The sequence below is a fragment of the Balaenoptera borealis genome (genome assembly GCF_965194805.1).
Source record: "Balaenoptera borealis genome assembly, chromosome: 3".
In the NCBI taxonomy this organism is placed as follows: domain Eukaryota; kingdom Metazoa; phylum Chordata; class Mammalia; order Artiodactyla; family Balaenopteridae; genus Balaenoptera; species Balaenoptera borealis.
The window spans coordinates 177,563,652-177,584,472 of record NC_138866.1 but is presented as its reverse complement, the minus strand read 5'-3'; the positions used below and the strand labels follow the sequence as shown (position 1 = coordinate 177,584,472).

The window sequence follows — 20,821 nt, the reverse complement described above, 5'->3', positions numbered from 1 at the left end:
TGTGGGGAGTGAGGGGAAAATCTAGGCTGGATCCCAGGTTCTGGTTTAGTGACTGGTGGATCCATTGTCAAGAACAGAACCAACACAACCCAAGAATGGGAGAGAAGTAAGACTTGCGGGAAACACCGTGGATAAAGTTCACACAGGTCAATTTCTTGGGCTGGGAAGGAGCCCATCTCTCTAAATCCTGTGGCAGGTGACCCCACCTCTCAGTGGGCTTCAAGGCCTAGGGATGACGAGGCCCTTGAAGTGCTGTGACTTTCCAGCATCTTTGGAGTAAGTAATTGGTTTACCAAAATCCATAATTGATATGACTTTTCTGTGTGATCATGACCCAAGCTGTTTCAGTCAGAAAAGCTTCCCAGTAAATAAGCCCTTATTCATCTGTTGCCAAGAAAATTAAAAAGCTTTTGCTCTAAAATCCATTACCTGCTGTCTTTATTATTTGTTACTCTGAAACATATCTCCCATTTTTTTACCTGCTGTGATTCACGTAGATTGTAATCTAAGAGTCTCGGGGTTGGGCAGAGAAGCGATTTGCTGTAAGGGAGCTGAGAAAAACAAAATCCGAGAGGAAAAAAGAGGTAAAACAAACCCTTTTCTCCTTCGCGTACGTTTAAATCTCCAATTACCCTTTGAAGAGCGACGGGGAGGGGGAGGAGTCTGAGCAAATTCCCAGGTCACTGGGTTTCAGGCTCTGGCTGGACAGTACATCTGATTCCGTGTCCCTCTGAGTTTTCTTCGGTGACCTGTTGGCAGAATTTCAATGGGGACAGTCTCTCTGAATGTCACAGGCGTGGAGTGGCGATGGAGGCCAGACACCCACAAACCAAACAGTCCCGAGTACTTGCGGTCGTGTGTGTGTGTGTGTGTGTGTGTGTGTGTGTGTGTGAGAGAGAGACAGAGACAGAGACAGAGACAGAGACAGAGAGACAGAGAGAACGACAGAGACAGAGATCTTTGATTGTGGGCCTCGCAAACGGGCGCCTGTCACCTTTAATTTCCCATTTCTCTCTCTCTCATCCGGTGACACTCAGTTTTTTTCTTCCAATATTCCCTCTGCTTTGAGAGATTCTGAAGCCAACCAAACTAAAACCACAGAACGAAAACCTCCAGGAATCAAATCGGCAGACTTTTTCCCGGCGCAGTCCCCGCGGGCCGCGGTCCGGAGCGCCGAGCTGCAGCCAGCGCGGCGGGGCGTGTCCGGGGCGTGGCCTCAGCAGCCTAGCTCCGCCCCGCCTCGCCGCTTAATTCGGACGCGCGGGGCCGCGGGGTGTGAAAGAGCTTCTCTGCGCTGGACTGGTCGCGCCGCCGCCGCCGCCGCCGTCGGAGCCGCAGTCGAAGCCGCCGCCCGCGCCGCCTCCGGGCCGCCCTGAGCCGCCGGGCCGCTGGGCGCTGCCGCGGCCGCCCGGAGCGAGCGCCGGGGAGGGAGCCGCGCGCCTTTGTGCGCGCGCCGAGGTGGGTTCGCCTATCGCACTTACTTTGCACACAAAGACTGGGAGCGCGGGGGAGGCGGGGTGCCCGCCGGGGCCACGGCGCGGCCGGCCGGCCGGCCGCCCTGCTCCGACCCCCGGCGCGAGGGTCCCCCGGGCGGGAAGGGCCGCCGGGCTTCCCCTCCCCGCGGCCGGCGCTGGGCGGGGGTCCCTGCGTGCGCTGGAGGACGGCGCGCCGGGCGGTGGGCGTGCGGGGAGCCCGGGCCACCCCGCGCCGTGCCGGGGACGAGCCCGGGGTGCGGGGTCGGGGCGTGGCAGGCGTCGCGCGCGGAGGTACCCGAGTCTCGGGGGTGCAGGGGATGGTGGGGCGCCGCGAGGGAGGCGAGCCTGCGCGGCCGCTCCGCTCGGCTTATTGTTGCTTCCTCGGCCCTGAAAATGGAGAGACCCTGCCTGGAGCGGGGATGCGCTGCCCACCGGGTGCGCCGCGCGCGGCCAAATGCCGAGCCCTGGGCGGCCGGCTCGCCCCCCGCAGCCCCGGCCGCCGCGGAGCCTCCTCCGCCTGGGCAAGCAGAGGACGGGCCGCGGGGGCTTTGAGCCGCTGGTTTAAAGGTGACCGGGGCACCGTTTCCGAACAGTCTGCAAGTAACTTTTCCATTTTTGCCTCTTCTCCGCTCCCGCTACTCCAGTGAACCCAGTATGTTGGGTGGCGTCTGCCCCCAAGGAGTCCTAAAATTTTGGTTCTCATAACTTCTCCTCAAGTATCTTCAGGTCCCTCGGGGATGGCGTGGATGCGTCTGGCCAAGTTTTGACGTGCTGTGTAGGGGATGGTAACCGTCCCTCTGAAATGCGAAGCGGAATCCCGCAGAGGATAAATGCCGTATCTTTTTCTCTGCAGCAAGATACTATACCCTTCCTTCCTTGGAAAGACTTGACTTAATGACAGTAGAGCAAAGTTATTTAATGAAAATGAGTTTGATATTCAAGATAAATACAGAAAACCGGAATGCGGCCTGTTAGACTTTATATTTTTAACTTGAGGATTTCTTGCTAACAGGTACTTAGTTTCTCCTCTGGCCATGTGCCCTCTCCATCACTTTGGAGATTTTAGCTGTCCAAGTTGCTTTAAGTTGAAATAGTATCTGGAGGGCCTGTCTAGAGAAGATTTCTTAGTGCTAGTCGTTTCCAGTTTAAAACTTTGAAGTATAAAATTATATATATTTATTAAAAAATTGAAAAGAAATATAGGGGAAAAAAAAGTCACTCATGTACCAAACCACCCAAACATACCCTGAGGATAACGGCATCTTTGCTTCATTTATGGCTTGGCAGCCATGGTGTGGAAATGTATGTGTGTGAATGAATAGATCAGGGAGTTACTGATTATTAATCTTTACCACTCCCATCAGTCTAAAACACAATCTCTAATAACCGTAGTCTACAGCAGTGTTTTGCCAACAAGTCGTTTGAAGTATATTTCCTTATAGCCTTGCAAATAACCGCCTATACAGAAGGGGGAGGGAAGAAAGAGAAAAAACAATGCAAGTTCCACTTAATAGGGAAGAACGGATTGATAGAAGCGTTTAATGTACTATATTCTTTGGATTTCAGGAGTAGTTTCAGATTGGCTTTTTTTTTTTTTAAATAAAAGTAAACCTTTTGGCTTTTAACATATTCAAAAAAATAAAATTGTGTTCTGAGATCCATGAGAAATATGTGATGGAAAGGAACTCTTTGTAGAGCAAGGAATAGCCATGGTTTTGTAGCTGGTGACTTGCTTGCTTCTAAAAGACCTTGCGTTGAGAAAGTAAAATAAGAAGGGTTTTCCTACGAGTGGAGAGTAGTTCTGCGTGCCTGTGTTCTGTGAAAAAACAAAAACAAAAAACACATTGTTCCAACCCAGATTTAGCCACTGAATGCTTTTGTCATTACATACTTTTATTTTCCACTTGTAAAATTTTCCGGCATTTAATTTCTCCAATATGCAAAGTTAAAAAGAGGTTTTGGAGACAACTGTTTAGAAGTACTAGATTGATCATTAGGATGATGCAATACTTTTTGAAGTCAGAAGAATTTACAAGAAGGAAGCTGTGGTTATGTACCGTCAGGTGCAATCTTTGTTCCTGTTTCTAACGTGGGCTCCTTAATCTGTGAGCGTGCTTGGACGGGTTATGGTGCAGTACAATCAGCCCTCCGTATCCCCACGTTTCACATCCCCACATTCAACCAACCAAGGATCGAATCCGCAGATGCCAAACCCGCGGACACAGAGGGCCGACCGTATTCATTGTACTGCACCATTTTATATCGGGGACTTGAGCATCTGTGGATTTAGGTATCCTCGGGGGTCCTGGAACCAATACCCTGTGGATATGGAGGGTCAACGGCAGTGACCTGTGAGTGAGTGTGTAAAGTATGTAATCTGCTGTAATAATGGCACCTTTCTCCAACCAGAAGTCAAAAGAAACTAAAATAGGGGCCATCAGAATCTCTCAATCTCATTTTTCAACCCTCCTATGACCTTGAACAGTCTGAGCAGCACAGCCAAGCTGGACGTGAGGTCAGAGTTGAGCCGCTTTGCTCTCAAAAGTTCTGCTGCCTCGCAGGGTGGAGAGGAAAGTTTGGGAGTGGTCCAGGGTTACAGACTTGTATGGCTCTTTGTGATGGCCAGACACCTGTCCCTGTTGCCTGGAGATTCCATTCCTGGGATGTTTAGAAGCAGACTTGGTTTGTGCTTGAGAAGTGCTGAGAGATCCGGGTCCTGAACTGTATGTGGTAGGACGGATGCTGTCCTCCCTCCCTTCCTCCCTCCCTCTCTCCCTTCCTTCCTATTTTTTTCTTTTTAACATCTTTATTTGAGTATAATTGCTTTACAATGGTGTGTTAGTTTCTGCTGTATCACAAAGTGAATCAGCCATACGCATACATATATCCCCATACCCCCTCCCTCTTGCGTCTCCCTCCCACCCTCCCTATCCCACCCCTCTAGGTGGACACAAAGCACCGAGCTGATCTCCCTGTGCTATGCGGCTGCTTCCCACTAGCTACTTAATGCCACATGTAAAGGTAGAAAAGACTTTTAATGATTTTTGGGAGGGAGTAGTTAAGGCACGGAAAACTTTTCTCCAAAAAGAGGGGACATAGTAGGTTAGTAATATAGCTTCATATTCTTAATGCTCCATCTGCCCCTTCCCTCCAGAATTCTCTGTGCAAATGTTTGGAGAAAAGGAGCCAGGAGGTTTGGTTGGGTGAGGTCTAGATTTTAGGCATTTTTAGAAGTCCCCGGATATCTTGAGATATTGACTTGTCAGCCTTCTTTAAGTCTGGAGAAAGTAGCTGTGAGCACTGACCCGTTTTTGCCTCTCACTTTGGGCTCACGTCGTGTAGGGAAAGCTCTGTGCAGCTAAGGAGTCTGTGTGCGCAGCCCCGGGCCACTTAGTGCTGGGATGACCTGATGATGAGACTTCACTGCAGTTTTTTTGTGTAATTTCCTTGTTTAAGCTTGGCCTTGTTTTGCTTTTCCTTTGTGAAGCCGACCAGTTTCTCCCCTGTTCCTTCTTGTGCAAGAGGTGCTGGGCCCCATCGGTCTGAACTTGAAACTTTTCCTTACACTAAGTACCTAGGGAACTCCGCTGAAAAGGAGTCGATGCTTTTCACCGCATCTGATCCTGTTGATTCCTAGACCCCATCAGTAAAAGAAAGAAAATCATTGGCCAGCTGCCACTTAGTCCTGGTAAATCGTCAAGCGGCTATTTTTGAGGCTGATGGGGGAAGCTTTGTTTTCTATCCATTCCTTCATTGAACAAACATTTCCTTAGTGCTTCCCATGTGCCCGCACTGCCCTCGCATCAGGCATACCGCAGTTGACAAGTCCCATGGGGTCCCTGTCCACATGGCAGGGCAGGCGAGGAAGATATTTAAAGAATTGCATGAATTACACAGACATTGGTTGATGACCGTGATATTAAGAGCTGTGAAGGGAAGGTAGCACTTTGTGAATTAAGGCATCTCAGAAAGAATGATGGAAATCCCACCTAAGGCTGCGGGGTTGGGTTTCTGACCCTAAGGTGAAGGGTGGGGGGAGAGGCGTGGAGGGGACCGAGTGTGATTTGCCCAGGGCTGATCAGTTTAAGAGCAAGGTGTAGGGGCTTGGCGGAACAGATTTGGAGGACTGTTCGGTTGTGTCTAGAATTTGGCTGAGGGGTTGGGACACTTTCTAGTGCAGAATTGAGGAGGGACTGGGAAATCGTGGTCTTGTTCCCGTATTCTCGCTGAAGGTAAACCTGCAGGCCGGTGGCCCTGGGAAGCCAGCTGTGGTGGGGACATGGCGTGCCCACCCCAGGTTCTGTTACAAATGAAAAGATAAGAGAGGCTGTGGGGAAATTGTGGGAAGACTTATTTAAGAATGTTTTCCAGACTCAGGTGAACTGTAGGAAGGAAAATGGAGAGCAACGCAGAAAAAGGAAGGACTGCGGCTTTAACACAAGGTGGACTCTTTAGCAGTTCCATCCTACCAGGGATCGCATTTAAGGTCAAGCAGCTGGTCAGAGCAGTTGTAAAGCAGTAGCTGTAGTCTGTGTTGTGTGTGCCTGGGGAGAGGTGGGAGGGAGGCGTACTTCGGTGACAGTAATGTTCCCTACCCACCGCATAGTCTTAGGGTTTTGCGGTGTGAAGAAAAGCTCCCTCCACCCTTAGAGCTGTGAAACAGTGTGCTTCTGGCCTGTCCTCAGTGCTATTCCTGGTCATGCTACTGAATTATAAATCCTTAGCAGTTGTTACACGGAGAAGTCTTAAATGGGGAATTGCAGAGCCTAGGCAGAAGATAGAAAAAGTGCAGGTAGACCAGCTGTCCGCATCCTGGTGGGTGGTAGGTGTGCGTTGTCTGGAGGATTTTTCTCGCCTCGTTCTCTGTTCTCCTTTCTGTTGTCAGTGCCAAGTGTATGATAGTGGAGCATCTATGGCCCTGTTCAGTGCCAGCCCTGGGCAGAAGGGGTGGGATTGGGGAACGGGGCGTGTTAACGAATGTGCCGCACGGGAACAGTTTGGAGCTTTGAAACCAGATGTGTCTGAGTTGGTACCAGGCCCCAGCTTTGTGACCCCCAGAAGTCACGGAGCCCCCGGGAGCTTTAGTGCTCTTGTTTGTGAGATGAACTTTGTAAGACCTACCTCCGAGGGCCTGAAGCCCCAAACACATGGTCCCTGAGCATGGCCGGCCAAAGGTGTTTAGGCTCTTGCGCTGTCGCCCACAGATTTTTGATAACAGCAGTGATGCCAGGATGCCGATGCGGGACACTGGTGGGGGGTGGCAGAGGATGAGGGCCTTCTCCCTCCTCTCTTTATCTGACCTTTCAGGACGCCTTCATGCCTTCAGGAGTGTTTTAAAGAACCTGGCTTTGCTATCAGAAATGGCATGTTTTATTCTATTCTTGGACACAGGTTCTGGCACCCTTCATAAAGCGACGTAACCAAGTGTCTAGGAGAGAGGTCGTGATCCTGTGGTGTCAGCTTTTCTGTGTCGTCATTAGTACATGTGACACAGAGTGCACTCCGTGAGCGTTCAGGTTAAAACTCACATTTTATCCAGGTTTTTGAGGCATCTGGGCCTGATCCATGCTCATGAGTTTACAAAACCCTGCAGTGCTCTTACAAACTCCCACTGTATAAATAATCAGAAGTTGTTTCCGGATGTCTAATGGAGAGGTATGAAAATTCCCCTGTGCTGGAGGAAGTTAAGAGTGTCATTGTGAATTTGTATATATAGAAGGACTTTCTTTAGAATGTTCTTTTCCCTTACAACTTAATGTCATTTAAAATAGATAAAGCGGGACTTCCCTGGTGGCACAGTGGTTAAGAATCCGCCTGCCAATGCAGGGGACACGGGTTCGAGCCCTGGTCCTGGAAGATCCCACATGCCACGGAGCAACTAAGCCAGTGCGCCACAACTACTGAGCCCGTGTGCCACAACTACTGATGCCCACGCGCCTAGAGCCTGTGCTTCACAACAAGAGAAGCCACTGCAATGAGAAGTCCATGCACTGCAGCGAAGAGTAGCCCTGCTCGCCGCAACTAGAGAAAGCCCGTGCGCAGCAACGAATACCGAATGCAGCCAAAAAATAAATAAATAAATAAATTTAAAAAGTAAATAAATAAAATAAAATAGATAAAGCTGTGGTCAGGGTTCTTTGTCTTCCTTTCCTTTTTTCACGGATGCCCAGAGTAGTGTAGTGTGTTGGAAAGAGGGAGGCCTAGTGTTCTAAAATGTTCAGAATCCTGGGCCCAGGTTCACCATTAATTAATATGCATGTGGTTTTCAAGCAGGTCATTTATTTCTCTTTCTCTACTTTCTCATCTATGAAATGCAGATAATCACCTTTGCCTACCTCTTAGAGTGGTCTTAGGGTGAGGTGGAAGCCTGCCTTCGTTTTACCTGGTGGAACGCTTGGAACCATCAGTTGTCGTTCCTGGGACTGCCGTAGGGTTCAGTAGCGTGCCGGCCACCCCTTCTAGGATCAGGTGACTCTTTCAAGGTGAGAGGAGGCAGGGCACAGCGTGGTCAGGAGGACTGGCCGCAGTATCCTTTGCGTTCGTGCTGGGGGCGGGCAGGGAGCATCAGTTATTCTGTGCTTGTGGAACGTGGCACCGTGGATGTGTACTAGACTGTCAGACTTAAGAGTGCAACCTGGCTTAGGCAGGTCACCTCGTAGGGCTTCCGTATTCTGATCTGTGAACTGTAATTATAATAAATAAGTATTTTTATTCTTACCAACTAACAGTTCTTGAGCACTTCCTATCTGGCAGGTGTTGTGCTGAGTGCTTTGTGAGAGTTCTTTATTCCTTCAGGAAGTATTTAACGCATTTTCCTCTATGCCAGACCCTGTGCCAGACTCTGGGGCATGTGGGTAAGACAGTGTCAAAATCCTGCTTGCGTGGAGCTTCTCTTCTAGGGGGAAGACAGCGTGTAAAGGAGAACGTAGATGATGTGATTCCAGGCAGTGTCACTGCTGTGAAGGAAATGAGGTCGAGGGGTTGGAGTCCGGCGGGAGCAGAGGTGGGGTTTTTAGTAGGGTGAGGCCCCTCTGAGGAGGAGAACTTGAGCTCTGAGTGAGGGAAGGGGTGAGCCTCACCCCCATCCGTCTGTGCAGAGGCAAGTGCAGATAACGGCCCAGGGACCAGAGGTGCTCATCAGGTGGGGCCTGCAGGCTGTAGGGGACCAGGGGAGGGTTCTGAGCAGGAGGTGGTGGAGGTCAGCCTTGTGTTTGTAAATACCCCCTTGCAGCCATAACTGCAGAGGCCAGAGTGGAGGCAGGGGGACCCGTGAGAGGCTTTCGTGAGTCCCCGAGGACTGGGATGGAGCTGGAGAGAAGTGGTTGGATGGATACCTGAAATATTTTGAGGATGGAACCCTCAGGACTCGGTCGTGGATTGGGGCAGATATGGGAAAGGAGAGAAGTCATGAGTGATACCTCTGTGTTTAGCCTCAACCCCTGGGTGAAGGGTGGCACCGTTTATTGATCTGGGAAACTTGGGAGAGGATTATAAATGTGCTCAAACAGCTCTGAAATGAATACTGTTAGGGTTCCCATTTCACAGATGTGGAAACCGAGGACTAGAGAAGTAACAAGCTTGCTGTAGGACGAAGCCGGGTCAGGATTAGGATCCAGGTCTGGTCCTTGCCCGAGCCTGGCGTTCTCAGCTGTTTGGCTGTGCTCTGCAGAATATGTGAGTTTGCTGTCAGAATAGATTGGTGAGAAAGGACTTGTGCAAGCACTTTGAAAGCACATCTTTTTTTTCCCCAGTACAGCGTTATTGAGGTATCAGTTATATACCATGCAATTCACCCATGGTAAGCATACAGTTCCATAATTTTTAGTAAATTTGTACTGTTGAGCACCCATCACCCCAGCCCAGTTTTAGACTCTGTAGTCCATTCCTCTTTCCATCCCCAGTTTCAGGCAGACACTGATCTTCTGTCTCTAAGGTTATGCCTTTTCTAGAAATTTCCTACACAGAGAATCATACAATATGTGGCCTTCTGTGTCCAGTGTTGTTCATTTAACAGAGTGTTTTTGAGGTCCATTCATTGTGGCACACCATGTCTGCTCTTAAGGAACATTCTTTGCCTTGGTCAGAAAGAGGTACTCTGTGCTGATGAGAATGATTTCCACGGAGATGGGCCTTCAGATGAAGATAAACATAATGATGGCTAGCATTTCCTGAGCATTTCCGATTATGCCAGGCGTGGTTTCATTCATTATCTTGTGGTCTTCCAAGAAGTTCTGTGAGGGAGGTACCATTAGTGTTAGTATTTTACAAATGAGGAAAGTAAGCATAGAGAGATGAAGAAGTTTGCCCCAGGTTCTAAGAGCTGGGATCAAATTTGGGCCTCCTCTCTGCAGAACTTTGCCTCGGCCAAGACTCCACATTCCCTTAACCCTGCTGATAAAACTTTTGACTTCTTAGCCTCAGAAAGGGCTTGGGATCCCAGTTGGAATAAGGCACTGACCAGGTAAATCTAAAACCGTAGCTTTAAGGAGGATATTTATACTGCATTTTAGTTTTGGCATCATCATATGGAAATGATAATGTCTTAAAGTGATCCGTTTGTGAAGGAGCTTTCTTAGGTATGGTGTGAGCATGGCACCAAATTCAAAACGCATAATTATGTCATTAGGCAGAGCTTGTGTGTTTGAGTTGGTCTTAAATATTATGTTTACCAGAAGTGCCATTTTTTTGGTATGAAGTTTCCCAAGGCTGTTACCTTGTTACTAATGGGTGGAATTAGGCATCATGTATTTTTCAAAGTGTTTTATGTCATTATGTTAGATGCTAATACAATTTTCCCTTCTATGTAACAATCCTGTATTTAAACGGTATTTTTTCCAATTCATGAATAGTCCATATTGGAGGGTTTTGTGTTCCCTGTTGCAGAGGAGTTCTTTGTGTATCACAAATATCTGAACGTTTTGAGAAGATTTTTAAACACTTCATATCTTTCTGTCTGTACACTTGGGTGTTCATCTTGTTTCCTTCTCTCCCATTTCATAGGTACCCTGCTTGCTTCAAATGTTAACTTCTCTGTTCAGAGCATGGATTTTACGCTGTTTACCTGAATGGGTTTCCTATGAAGCTCAAGGCTGCTAGAATCCTGTTGGCTGTAACTGTGCTCAAGAACCTGTAAATTTCCTCTCTAGATTGCCCCAGGTACTGCCTCTTTTTCTACCAACCAGCATCTTCTGCATCTTCTTGCTGAGAGTTTCCCCTTCCTGTGCAGAGTTGGGTGTGGCCCAGCCATCCATGGCTCAGTTTCTGCTCACGGGCCCTGCCCTTTCAGTTGGAGAGTGGCTGAATTGCAGTTTCAGAACATCAGAAGGCAAGGGGTGGGGCAGCCCAGGAATACGTAGGACTCCCCATCTTCCCTGCATTGATTTCACCCCTCATTAGCTTAAAAAATGTCTTTTGATAGTTGGTTTCTCACACCAGGGTCCGAACAAAGCTCACACATTGCATTTGATATGCCTCTTGACGTTTTAACTCTAGAACAGCGCTTCTTCCCCCATCCTGTTCTCCCTAAGTTATTGCTTTGTGGAAGAAGCAAGTCAGTTGTCTTGTAGACGGTCCCGCATTCTGGATTTGGCTGAGAGTTTTCTCTTTAAACGTGTTCCACTAACCTCTGTATTTCTGTAACCTGGAAGTTAGAACGAAAGCTTTATTAGATCTGTTGATGTAAAACAACCAGTTATTTTACCAGCAAAAATGTTGGTTTATTTGAGAACAGCAAAGAATCACAATTTGGGACTAAAACTTATGGTGACCCACAGGTAAGTCCAGAGAACAGAGGAGAGAAACATTCTTTTATAGAGGAGAAGGAGTTGGCCGGGACCGTTATAAACAAAGAGTCCATTGGAGGAAACTGGGAATTCAAAGTATAGTGGCTTTTCATTGGCTGACTTGTGACAGCCTCTCATTGGCTGGGCTGTTGCCAGGCAAAGAGAAACCCTTCTTTCCTCCTGCTGAGTGGTAAAGTAATAACCTTCTTTCTGTTGGAGATGCAAAGGTATCTCTTTTCCTTGGGGTCTGCAGTTGACGTAGAGTGGTAGGGCATGAGAACTCCCCCTTCTGGCTTCCTGATTCCATTTTAAATGAGGTTTCTGTTTATTATTTTTCATAGATTCACATTCAGGTTTAGGGGGGCAAGATTAGTTTGTTGGCCGTGTTGTACACTTCATGTCCCATCGTCTCAGGACGGTGTCTGGTTGTCTCCCTTGTAGTGATATGGAGGTTGATCATTGGGTTCATGCGCTGGGAGTTTGATGCTTTCATTGTGAATCTCCTCATCATCCTTTCTCCCAGGGTCTGTTAGCTTTCATTGAGGACTGTTGCCTGAATTGATCATTTCATTAGAGGTTGTTGATTCTCCTCTCTCACTGAGCATGTTAGTGAGTGTGAGATGAGATTTAAACTGGCCAGCAGGGTGTCTGCTTGGGGACAGCTAAAGAATTAACAGAGAAGCAATGATTGGCTTGGCTTTATCCAAGCATAGCGAATACTTCCCATACTCAATACTTCATTAGAGCTCAATACTTCATTAGAGCTAACTGCTATTTGCACAATCTTTTATGAATGTTACTGTGCCAGGTTGATTTTATTGTAAGTCTTGTTTAGCAGCAATGTTAAATTCTGTCCGTATTTGCTAACTTGGGTGCTTGGCCATCACCTAAATTAAGAGATTATGACATGGGTTTATGGGTGAGAATGCCAAGTGATGGTGTAGACCATGATAGATTATCTTCTTCAATAATCATTTAAGATTTCCTGACATGTAAGGACACGTATGCCTCATCTTTCCTTATAAAACAAGTAAGTCACTGATGAGTTTAAAAATATAGGAGGTGAATGATAAATCTGAAATAGCTGAGTTTCCATTCTGCCTAGATGGAAGAGAAATGGACCTCTGCTGGCAGCTTTCAACTTCATTGTTAAGATCAGAAAGGATGGGTTATTGCAATGTGTCCAGCAGGAAGTAATTGAGAGTTTCTTTTAAAGGCCAGCGGTCGGTTGTAGTAAATGAATTTAATTTGTGTGTGCTCCATCACTGCCAGGGGCCACTGGGACATGTTACAGTAGCAGTCTGATTTGGGGACAGTTGCAACATTTAAAGGCCCCTGGGATGGAAATATATCGATTCCTCCTGTTACAGGCAAGCCTGCCTTTTGCCAGCACATGTTCCTGGAAACCACAGTGTGAAAACAATCTTCATAAAGCAGGTTCTAGGATCCCCACAGGCAGAGTCTCATGATTAGGAGTTGTGCCTGTGACTAGACCCTTGGTATCAAATAAATCGTGGCTATGACCCGTAAATCATAAAGGTGTGACAACTAGAAACCTAAAAGCATTTGAAATTAGAGACTACCCTGCATTGTCACAGAGGGTTTGAGCTTGGGGAAGCCTTAGAGATCAAGGGATCATCTAGTCTAGACTCCTTATTTTTTTTTTGTGAATAAACCACCGCTCAGACATGTCAACTAGCTTGCCCGAGACCACACAGCTCGTTATTGGTTGAGTTGGAACTAAAACTCATCCCAGAATAACAATCACTGACACGTGGGTGTTTCTTACGCACGTGCTAAATGCTTTACATGCATCGTTTTTGTGATCCTCGTCCCATGGCGTAGGACTTTAATTGACTATATTTTACTCAGGAGCACACTGAAGCCTAGAGACTGTCTGTAATTTATCCTATAGATAACACAGAACTTAGGTACGTTGGCCCTCCATACCCATGGGTTCTGCATCCGTGGTTTCAACCAACTTCTGATTTAAAAAAAAAAAAAATTTCTGGAAAGTTCCAAAATGCAAAACTTGAATTTGCCATGCCCTAGTAATTATTTACATAACATCTACATTGTATGTACAACTATTTACATAATATTTACATTGTGTTAGGTATTATAAGTAATCCAGAGACGATTTAAAGTGTACGGGAGAATGTGCTTACGTTATATGCAAATACTTTATGTAAGGAACTTGCACATCCATGGATTTTGGTATCCACAGGGATCCTGGAACCAGTTCCCTGCCAGTACTGAGGGACGACTATATTCACTACAGAAAATGTGGTTTATCCACCCTATGGTACTGTGTTTTACGTTAGCCATTTCTTCTTTCCTCCTTCTCTTTCTCCTCCTCGTCCTCTTATTATCAATGTTATTATTATTCTTCTAACTTTATTATTCTTATGAAAGGAATTATTCCTAATGGCCCATAAACTTTGCCTGTCCATGGCTTTCCATTTACTCTAAAGATCTATATTAAACCCACCAGCTCTAATGTATTGTAAATATAGTCAACGGAAAGTGATGCACTAGCTATAATAAAGATGGAAACAATGAGTAACTTTGCTTGAATTCTTAGCATTTAAAAGAGCTTTTGGAACTTAAAAAAATTCCTTTGATCATTTCTTTAAAAAAAGAAGATCACCACCTATCCTTTAAGTACTTGAAAACATCACCAAGATACTTCCTTGCAGCAGGTCTGGAAAGCAAAAGTTGCTTCCGCGAGAGCCTCTGCATCTCTTGCTTCCTCTCTTCGCTCCCTCCTCTCTCTTCCCTTCCTCCTCCAGTCACATTACGGGCAGTCCTAAGGCAGAGATCTCAGCAGGAGCAGGTCTACTTTTAGGAGCGAGGGTGTGAAGGGTGGTGGGTGGGGAGCAGAGGAGGTGAGAAGTAGCCTCTGGAAATGGGAGAGGGTGTTGGTATTGAGCGTTACGCTCTCGTTTTGAAGCCTGCAGGGCTCACCTTGTTCCCGCCCACGCTGCCCACACAGAGCCCGGCGTGGGTGCCAGGGAGGTGGTGTTTCAACTGGATGATCTGTGTCATCCGAGTACGTAACGGAGCGGGGAAGTGCGGAGACCCTGGTAACGTCCAGAGGAATCTCTACTTGGATGTGGTTTGTACCCTGGTCCAGGGGTGACTTTAAACAATTTGTGATAAAACAAAAAAACAGTTGGCTTGGCAGCTATCCGAATAGGTGCCCAGGTAGAATTTTTTATTTGTTTGTTTTAAATCCTTCTAAATTGCAGTTCTTCATGAGCTTCCTGTGTCAGACATGCAGCTGAATCTGTAATGATGGGCTCTACCAACACTGCTTTTTTCCCCCCTCTCCATGTGTGCTCGAAACAAAGCTGCCTGCAGGTACAGTCTGGAAGATGCTGCATGCATGGGCTTCTCGGTGGACCGTGGCGCAGAGCTGATTCATTTCAAATACTGCCTATTTATAGCCTCTTCAGAATAATGGTAAGACGGTAGATGTTCTCTCTACCACCGCCATGTAGGTTAACATGACTTTTTAAATGGAGATAAATTATGTTTTACTCACAGATGACTCATTTCATAGTCCTCTTTAAATACACACCCTGCCGTTTCTTTGAAGTGTGTCACTTTAATAATCAGCCCGTGCTGGAGCATTCTCAGTAAGGTGTAGGCTTGGAAGGGGGACGAGGCCTTCCAGAACGTGGAGCTCTGTATGGGAAACTGGTGCTCAGGGAAGCTGAGGACCCCAGCATCTTACAAGTCTCCTTAGTGCAGATCTAGGGCCAGAACTCTCTTCCCTTGACGGCTAATTCAGCACGAGGCTTCCCTTTGCTCTGACCTGCCTTGCCTACCCTCACCTACCCCCATGGACCGGCACTTGCTGCCACAAAAGAACAAAAGCAAAAACAAAAGAGAAAACGTCCTGGTTACCGGCATCCTGGGATGTGGGCGATGATTTTTTTGCAGAAAAAGAATAACGTTTTAAAGAAAAACCTCACGTAGTTCTGTCATCCTAAAAAACTTTCTTTTCTTGATGTGTGCGTTCTTAGTTCTTGTTCGTTGTAATACAAACTCTTAAAAACGTTAAACGTTAAAAATAGTTATTTATACCATAAGCAAAAGCCGAGGTGTTTATTTAAATGTCTGAGAACTCTCTTTGCTGATGTTGTCTGTTCGGCACGTTTTGAGTTTTAGGGCTCAGCTACTTCCTATGTGTGAATACATACATGACGTCTTTCTCTGTAAACAAATATGTGAGACTATATTTCTCTAAATAAGAATAAATGTACGCGTTCTTTCTGTGATTTTGGAAGAGTGCTTCTCACATCACTGTTCCCTGTAAGTCTTCTTTCAAGCGTTTGTTGTCATTGACTGGTTCTGACATTGGCATGCTAGGAAGAGCATGAACCTTATGTCAGGTAGACCTCTGTGAGCCCAAATTTTCTCATCCCTACAATGTGAGTATTAGGCAGCTAATGCAGGTAAATCACCTGGCCGGTGCCTGCACGTACTTGTTGACTAATGTTAGTGTCCCCCCCGTGTCTGCTCTGCTTACACTCGTGTCTGGATGTGATGTCATACCTGATTATTTTCACCTACCCGATAGAACAAGATGATTCAATTCCATTAGGACTCAATTTGAGGTTGCCCCAGGTTTGGAGTGACAGTCTGCTTTACCCATACCGTCCTCCTGGGCCTTCTACACCTGAAGCGCTGAGCCAGTTGTATAAGCAGAGGTAGATAGAGAGGTGGGTTAGGAAGCTGGGGATGAATGGCCAAAGCTGGAGTTCTGGAGCCTAATTGGAGAGTGGACGAGGGACCACTGGGCTCAAGGGTGTGGACGTGGCTGTGAGTCAGCGTGGGTGCTTAACTCAGCCCATAGCAGTGGGCTGGGGTGAACAGAGGTTTAGGACCTATAGGCAGGCAGGGTTCTTAGAAACAAAGACGAGTTCTGTAGAGGAGGAAGGTTTTTCAGTGGCCCAGGATGGAAGTGAAGTAGGGAGGATGTGACAGAAGTGAGAGTGAAGCTGTGGGTCAGGCATCTGAGCCACGGAGGAGAGAATCAGGTCAGTAGGTCACCAATAGCCAGGAGTCCACAAGGATGCTGAATAAAGGCTCTCACCCGTTCGTTTGTCGGTTCATGGGCTCCTGTAAATGCAGGAGCTGATTGCTGAGTGAGGGCCCTACACCCCCAGACAGGTGGGACCCAGGGTCAGTGGTGCATGGCAGGAGAGCGACCACAGGGCCCCTCCTGGTGTGTTGGCGGAGGAGCTTGGTACGCACACATCTTCTCTGTCCGGTGTAACTATTAGTAGAGCCTCACCCACACCCAGAGTGACCTGGTCTGGTTGATAGATCACGTAGTCATCCTTCATACATGTCCTCAGTTGCAGGTAAGTATCTGCTGTGTGCATGAAAAAATTCCCGATCAGAAGCTTGTCTGACACGAGGTTCTGTGGTGAGCCCGAGGCTTATCACCTGCCTCACTGAGGGAGCTCGGCTACCATCTCTTTGCTCCTTCATTGAACTCTAAAGAACATCCTGCATTACGTTTTCCACGTCCTTTTCTCTCTCGGTTTGTCTTCGATGAGGGTCTGTTTTGGCGGTGATCCGCTAATGCTGTAAACAGTCATCCAGCCGCACCAGCAGCGTCTCTAATTGCACCTCTTTGCCGGGAGCTCCTCAGGAGACCCTGCTGCCTCCCTGGGGCTCCCTGGGGTGCAGTAGCCCCACCTAAGTAACACCTTGGTGTCAGGGCTTGGTGAAGAAAGGAGGAGGAGGAGGGTGCCTTGCCTTCCTTACTGGTCATCCTGATGAGAAGGGTTTTGGAAGGTCTTGTTTGAGGGTCTGGGTATTGGGGCGTGGGAGAGGGGAGGTAGGTAGGGTGGGGTAAGCAGGGCCCAGGGTGCCATCGTGAAGCCGTTGCTAACGCACCCCAGGTATTTCTTGTTCCCTTTGGCCTGGATTCTCTGTGGCTTCTGGTAGGAGCTTCATTCCCCAGAAAGAGAGTTGACGAGCTCTGTGATACCAGCGTCGCACAGGATTAGCCAGTCAGATAGTCTGATGGCTTTGTTTGTGATGAAATGGGGGGGGAAGACTCAGAGGGCGTGCGTGCCCCGGGCTGAGGGAGCCCGCCTCGGCTGCACTTCGCCCCTGTGGAAGGTACTTCTGCACCTTTGGATTTCTCTGTGGTCGCTTGCTTGTGGACTGCGTTTTTCCGTCTCTGATTGGAAACTCCGAGGGCAGGACCTTGTCATCCTAATCTCGTCCTACCCAGCATCAGGGCTTCTTCCTAAGTAACTGCTGCTGTTCGGGGTCGGGCATGGAGGCTGGATTCAGACGCTGAGTGTGGCTGTCTGTTGAGTGGTGCTGGGCCGGCTTCGTAAAGTTCGTGCAGCACCTGAGGAGGGCTGGGCCTCTGTAGTCAGGCTTTGTTTCAGACTCACTGTGGGTCAGCATCTGAGATCTGCAGGAGGAGCTCAAAGTTCCCTTTTAAAAGCATCCTTTACTTCTGTTTTTGTATCTTTTTCGTCCCACATTTCCTGAGCTCAAAACTCTCCTTCCTAAGGACTTGCCTTGAAACACACACACACACACACACACAGACACACACATGCCACCACCGCCAACAACAACACAACAGATCCTTTCAGGGGAAAGTGTTGTCCTGTACTGTATCCCCAGGCCCTGGAGCTCAAGAAGAATTGGCCTTGTGATACACTGTAGAGGGTCCCAGCTGTGTCAAAATACAGAAGACCCTTCTGGCGAGTGGACGATCTTGTGTGTCTGTGTGTTTTCCTTTCCTTTGCTTCTGTTGGTTAATTACTTCCACTGTGAACTTCTCCCCATCCTTGCTGACAGGATGTTGGCAAGTAAATGTGCAGGTTGGTTGGGTGGGACCCTGTCTTCTTCCTGCACCCCACCCACTCTGTCTTTACAATTTGGGTGGGGTGCTGTGTCAGGCCAGGACTTCCCTGACCCCCTTTTTTTTTTAAAAAAAACATCTTTATTAGAGTATAATTGCTTTACAATGGTGTGTCAGTTTCTGCTTTATAACAAAGTGAATCACGTGACCCCTTTTTTAAAAAATAGAACAAACAGAGAGCTGTGCCACCAGCTTGTGACCTCCCCTACATGAAAGGATATTAAAATGGAAAAGGGCAGTGGGCGGGTGGGTGGTTGCTTGACCAGGAGAGTGAGTTTGCATCCTGTTCTCAGAGTTCTGTGGTCCATACCATGGTTCTGCATTTCGTGTCACTTGTGGTTAATGAATAGCAGATACTTTTCCTGTAGTCTTTTTGGTTCTGGGTTGCATACATTTCCCCAAAGAGTCCTGACTGGATCTTAAATAAGACCCAGACTGTCTTATTAGCTAAGTGGAAAAGGAAATGTCCTCCCTACTCTGCCTGGGTAACTTCCGTCTAATGTGTATTTTTCTCTGTCCAGTTTCTTTAAATAGAGAAGTAGTGTGAATTGGTGGGCTCTGAATCACGCTGCTTGGTTCCACCTTCTGGGCCTGCAGTTTACTAGCTTTATCGGTAAAATGGGGATAATAATAGTACACACTTCATAGAGTTTTACAGGAATACAGCTAGTGCACCAGCAGAGTGCCTGCATATAAGTCAGCACTCAGTTCAATGTTGAAAAATGTGGGTATTGATAATAACATAAACCTCAGTACTCTGGTGCTGTTTTTGGAACTGTTATCCATCTCCTAGGGGTATGGTCACCGTCTGTTCTTTAATCATGATCAGAGGGAATTGTTTGAGAACTTGTGCATGCATTTCTGAGGTTGACAAGGAAGAATATTTGAAATTGGGAGTGGCCCAGAAAACCCGGATCCCTTGGGTAACTTGCAGCAAACAGGATGCTGGTAATATGCTCTCTGGTTGGAGACCGGGTTTTATTTTAACGTACCTGGAGTTTTATCTGCTGTCACCAAGACTGCGTCAACAGAATGCCCGAGCTGAAACGGTCAACCTCAGCAAGCATCGCATGCAATTTTAAAACAATCTTCCTCAACACCCTTAAGTGTGCCTCCTTATGGTAGTGGCTTTGATTTCAAAACTGCTGCAGGGGTGGACCTCTGCAGATGAGCCCAAGTCAGACATCCCCTGGGACCTACCGATGGTTTTATCAGGCTGGGCGGGGGACTTCTTTCAGCATCTTTCAGGCCAGTTGATTCCCACAGCGTTTGGTGGCGTGGAACTCTGAGACCTAAATCAGCCGCTGCTACAAGTGAGAGAGTCTGTCAGGAGCTGGCCACGCCCTGTCACCTCGCAGACCTAGTTTCCAGCCACTTTCGTCTTCCGTGGGCTCCAGCCACACTGGCCTCTTTTCTGTTTTTCCTCATCACCCTTTACAGAATCAGCCCCCTGACCCTCTTACCCTGCTCACTTGTCCTCCTCCCCCAGGTGCTTGCAGACGCCTTGTCTGCTCACCCGTTTCTCACCCGTCTTCCCCCTGCCCCCGCCCCATCACCAGAATAGAAAGACTATGAAACCAGGGTTTCCGGCGCCGAGACACTGCTTTGTTCTCACAGGCGGGCCTTTGCTGGACCCACAGGTGCCCTTCCGGTAGGTGGGGTGGCTTCTCCTACCTCCAAAGCAGCACCGAGTAAGAGGTCGTTAGGTTTTTTTTTTTTTTTAATTAATTTATTTAATTTATTTATTTTTGGCTGCATTGGGTCTTCATTGCTGCTCGTGGGCTTCTTTTGTTGCGGAGCATGGGCTCTAGGTGCATGGGCTTCAGTAGTTTTGGCACGTGGGCTCAGTAATTGTGGCTTGCGGGCTCAGTAGTTGTGGCGCATGGGCGTAGTTGCTCTGCGGCATGTGGGATCTTCCTGGACCAGGGATCGAACCCGTGTCCCCTGCATTGGCAGGCGGATTCTTAACCACTGCACCACCAGGGAAGCCCAAGAGGTCGTTAGGTTTTAATCACCGAGGGTAACCGAATCTTCTGTGTTCTCAGTATGCCGGCAGAGGGAAATATTTGGGAAGAACATTCTGCAGAATACTTTATTTTAGGTTCCATCTGGGCATGAAGTCAGGATCTTGGGAGGCTAAACATGAGCATCAGGTTAGCATTACCTTTCAGTGAATTAAAATGAATGAAAGGCCAGTGAATTCAAGGCCAGGCATAATCCTATGCCTTTGGCCTTTAACAGTTTTTTTTGTTTTTAATAGAAAATAGCCATGTGTTCAGTGCACTTTTATTTGTGGGTAAATGAGTATAGGACATTAGCCACAGTGTTGCCCCTTGTTCTTTATATAAAGTCCAAGTGGGGAACTTCTTTGAGACTGTTAACGCTATGATATTTTTTTCTTTCTCTTGGGAAGGAAGATGAAATGCCAATTTTTTTCTGATGAGAAGTATATAACTTTTTGGGGGGGGGGTTCTGGCCACTAGGAAGCTCAAAACCACCTTTAACACTCATTTCTGGAAATTATATTAGCCCTGGTGTATCCCACTTCGGCTGTTTCTTCTGTAGTGTGGCCTTAATGTTTAAATTCTATTTATCTAGTTGCATGTATGACTTTTGTTTTGAGGCATCCTGAATATTCTTTGGAAAGAACTAGAGAA

General features: G+C 47.4%; 1 protein-coding gene across 2 annotated transcripts in view; it reads left to right on the top strand.

Moving 5' to 3' along the window:
* The first annotated feature begins 1,280 nt into the window (after positions 1–1,280).
* Positions 1,281–20,821, top strand: part of FAM107B (family with sequence similarity 107 member B) — an 82,056-nt gene continuing 62,515 nt past the window's right edge. Inside the window, exon 1 of one of the 2 annotated variants that reach the window (XM_082385731.1) lies at positions 1,281–1,458. The gene's annotated coding sequence lies outside the window, so the exon portion shown is untranslated. Of the gene's footprint in view, positions 1,459–10,509; positions 10,632–20,821 lie in introns of those variants that run through there. The other variant, XM_082385734.1, reaches the window with a different exon arrangement.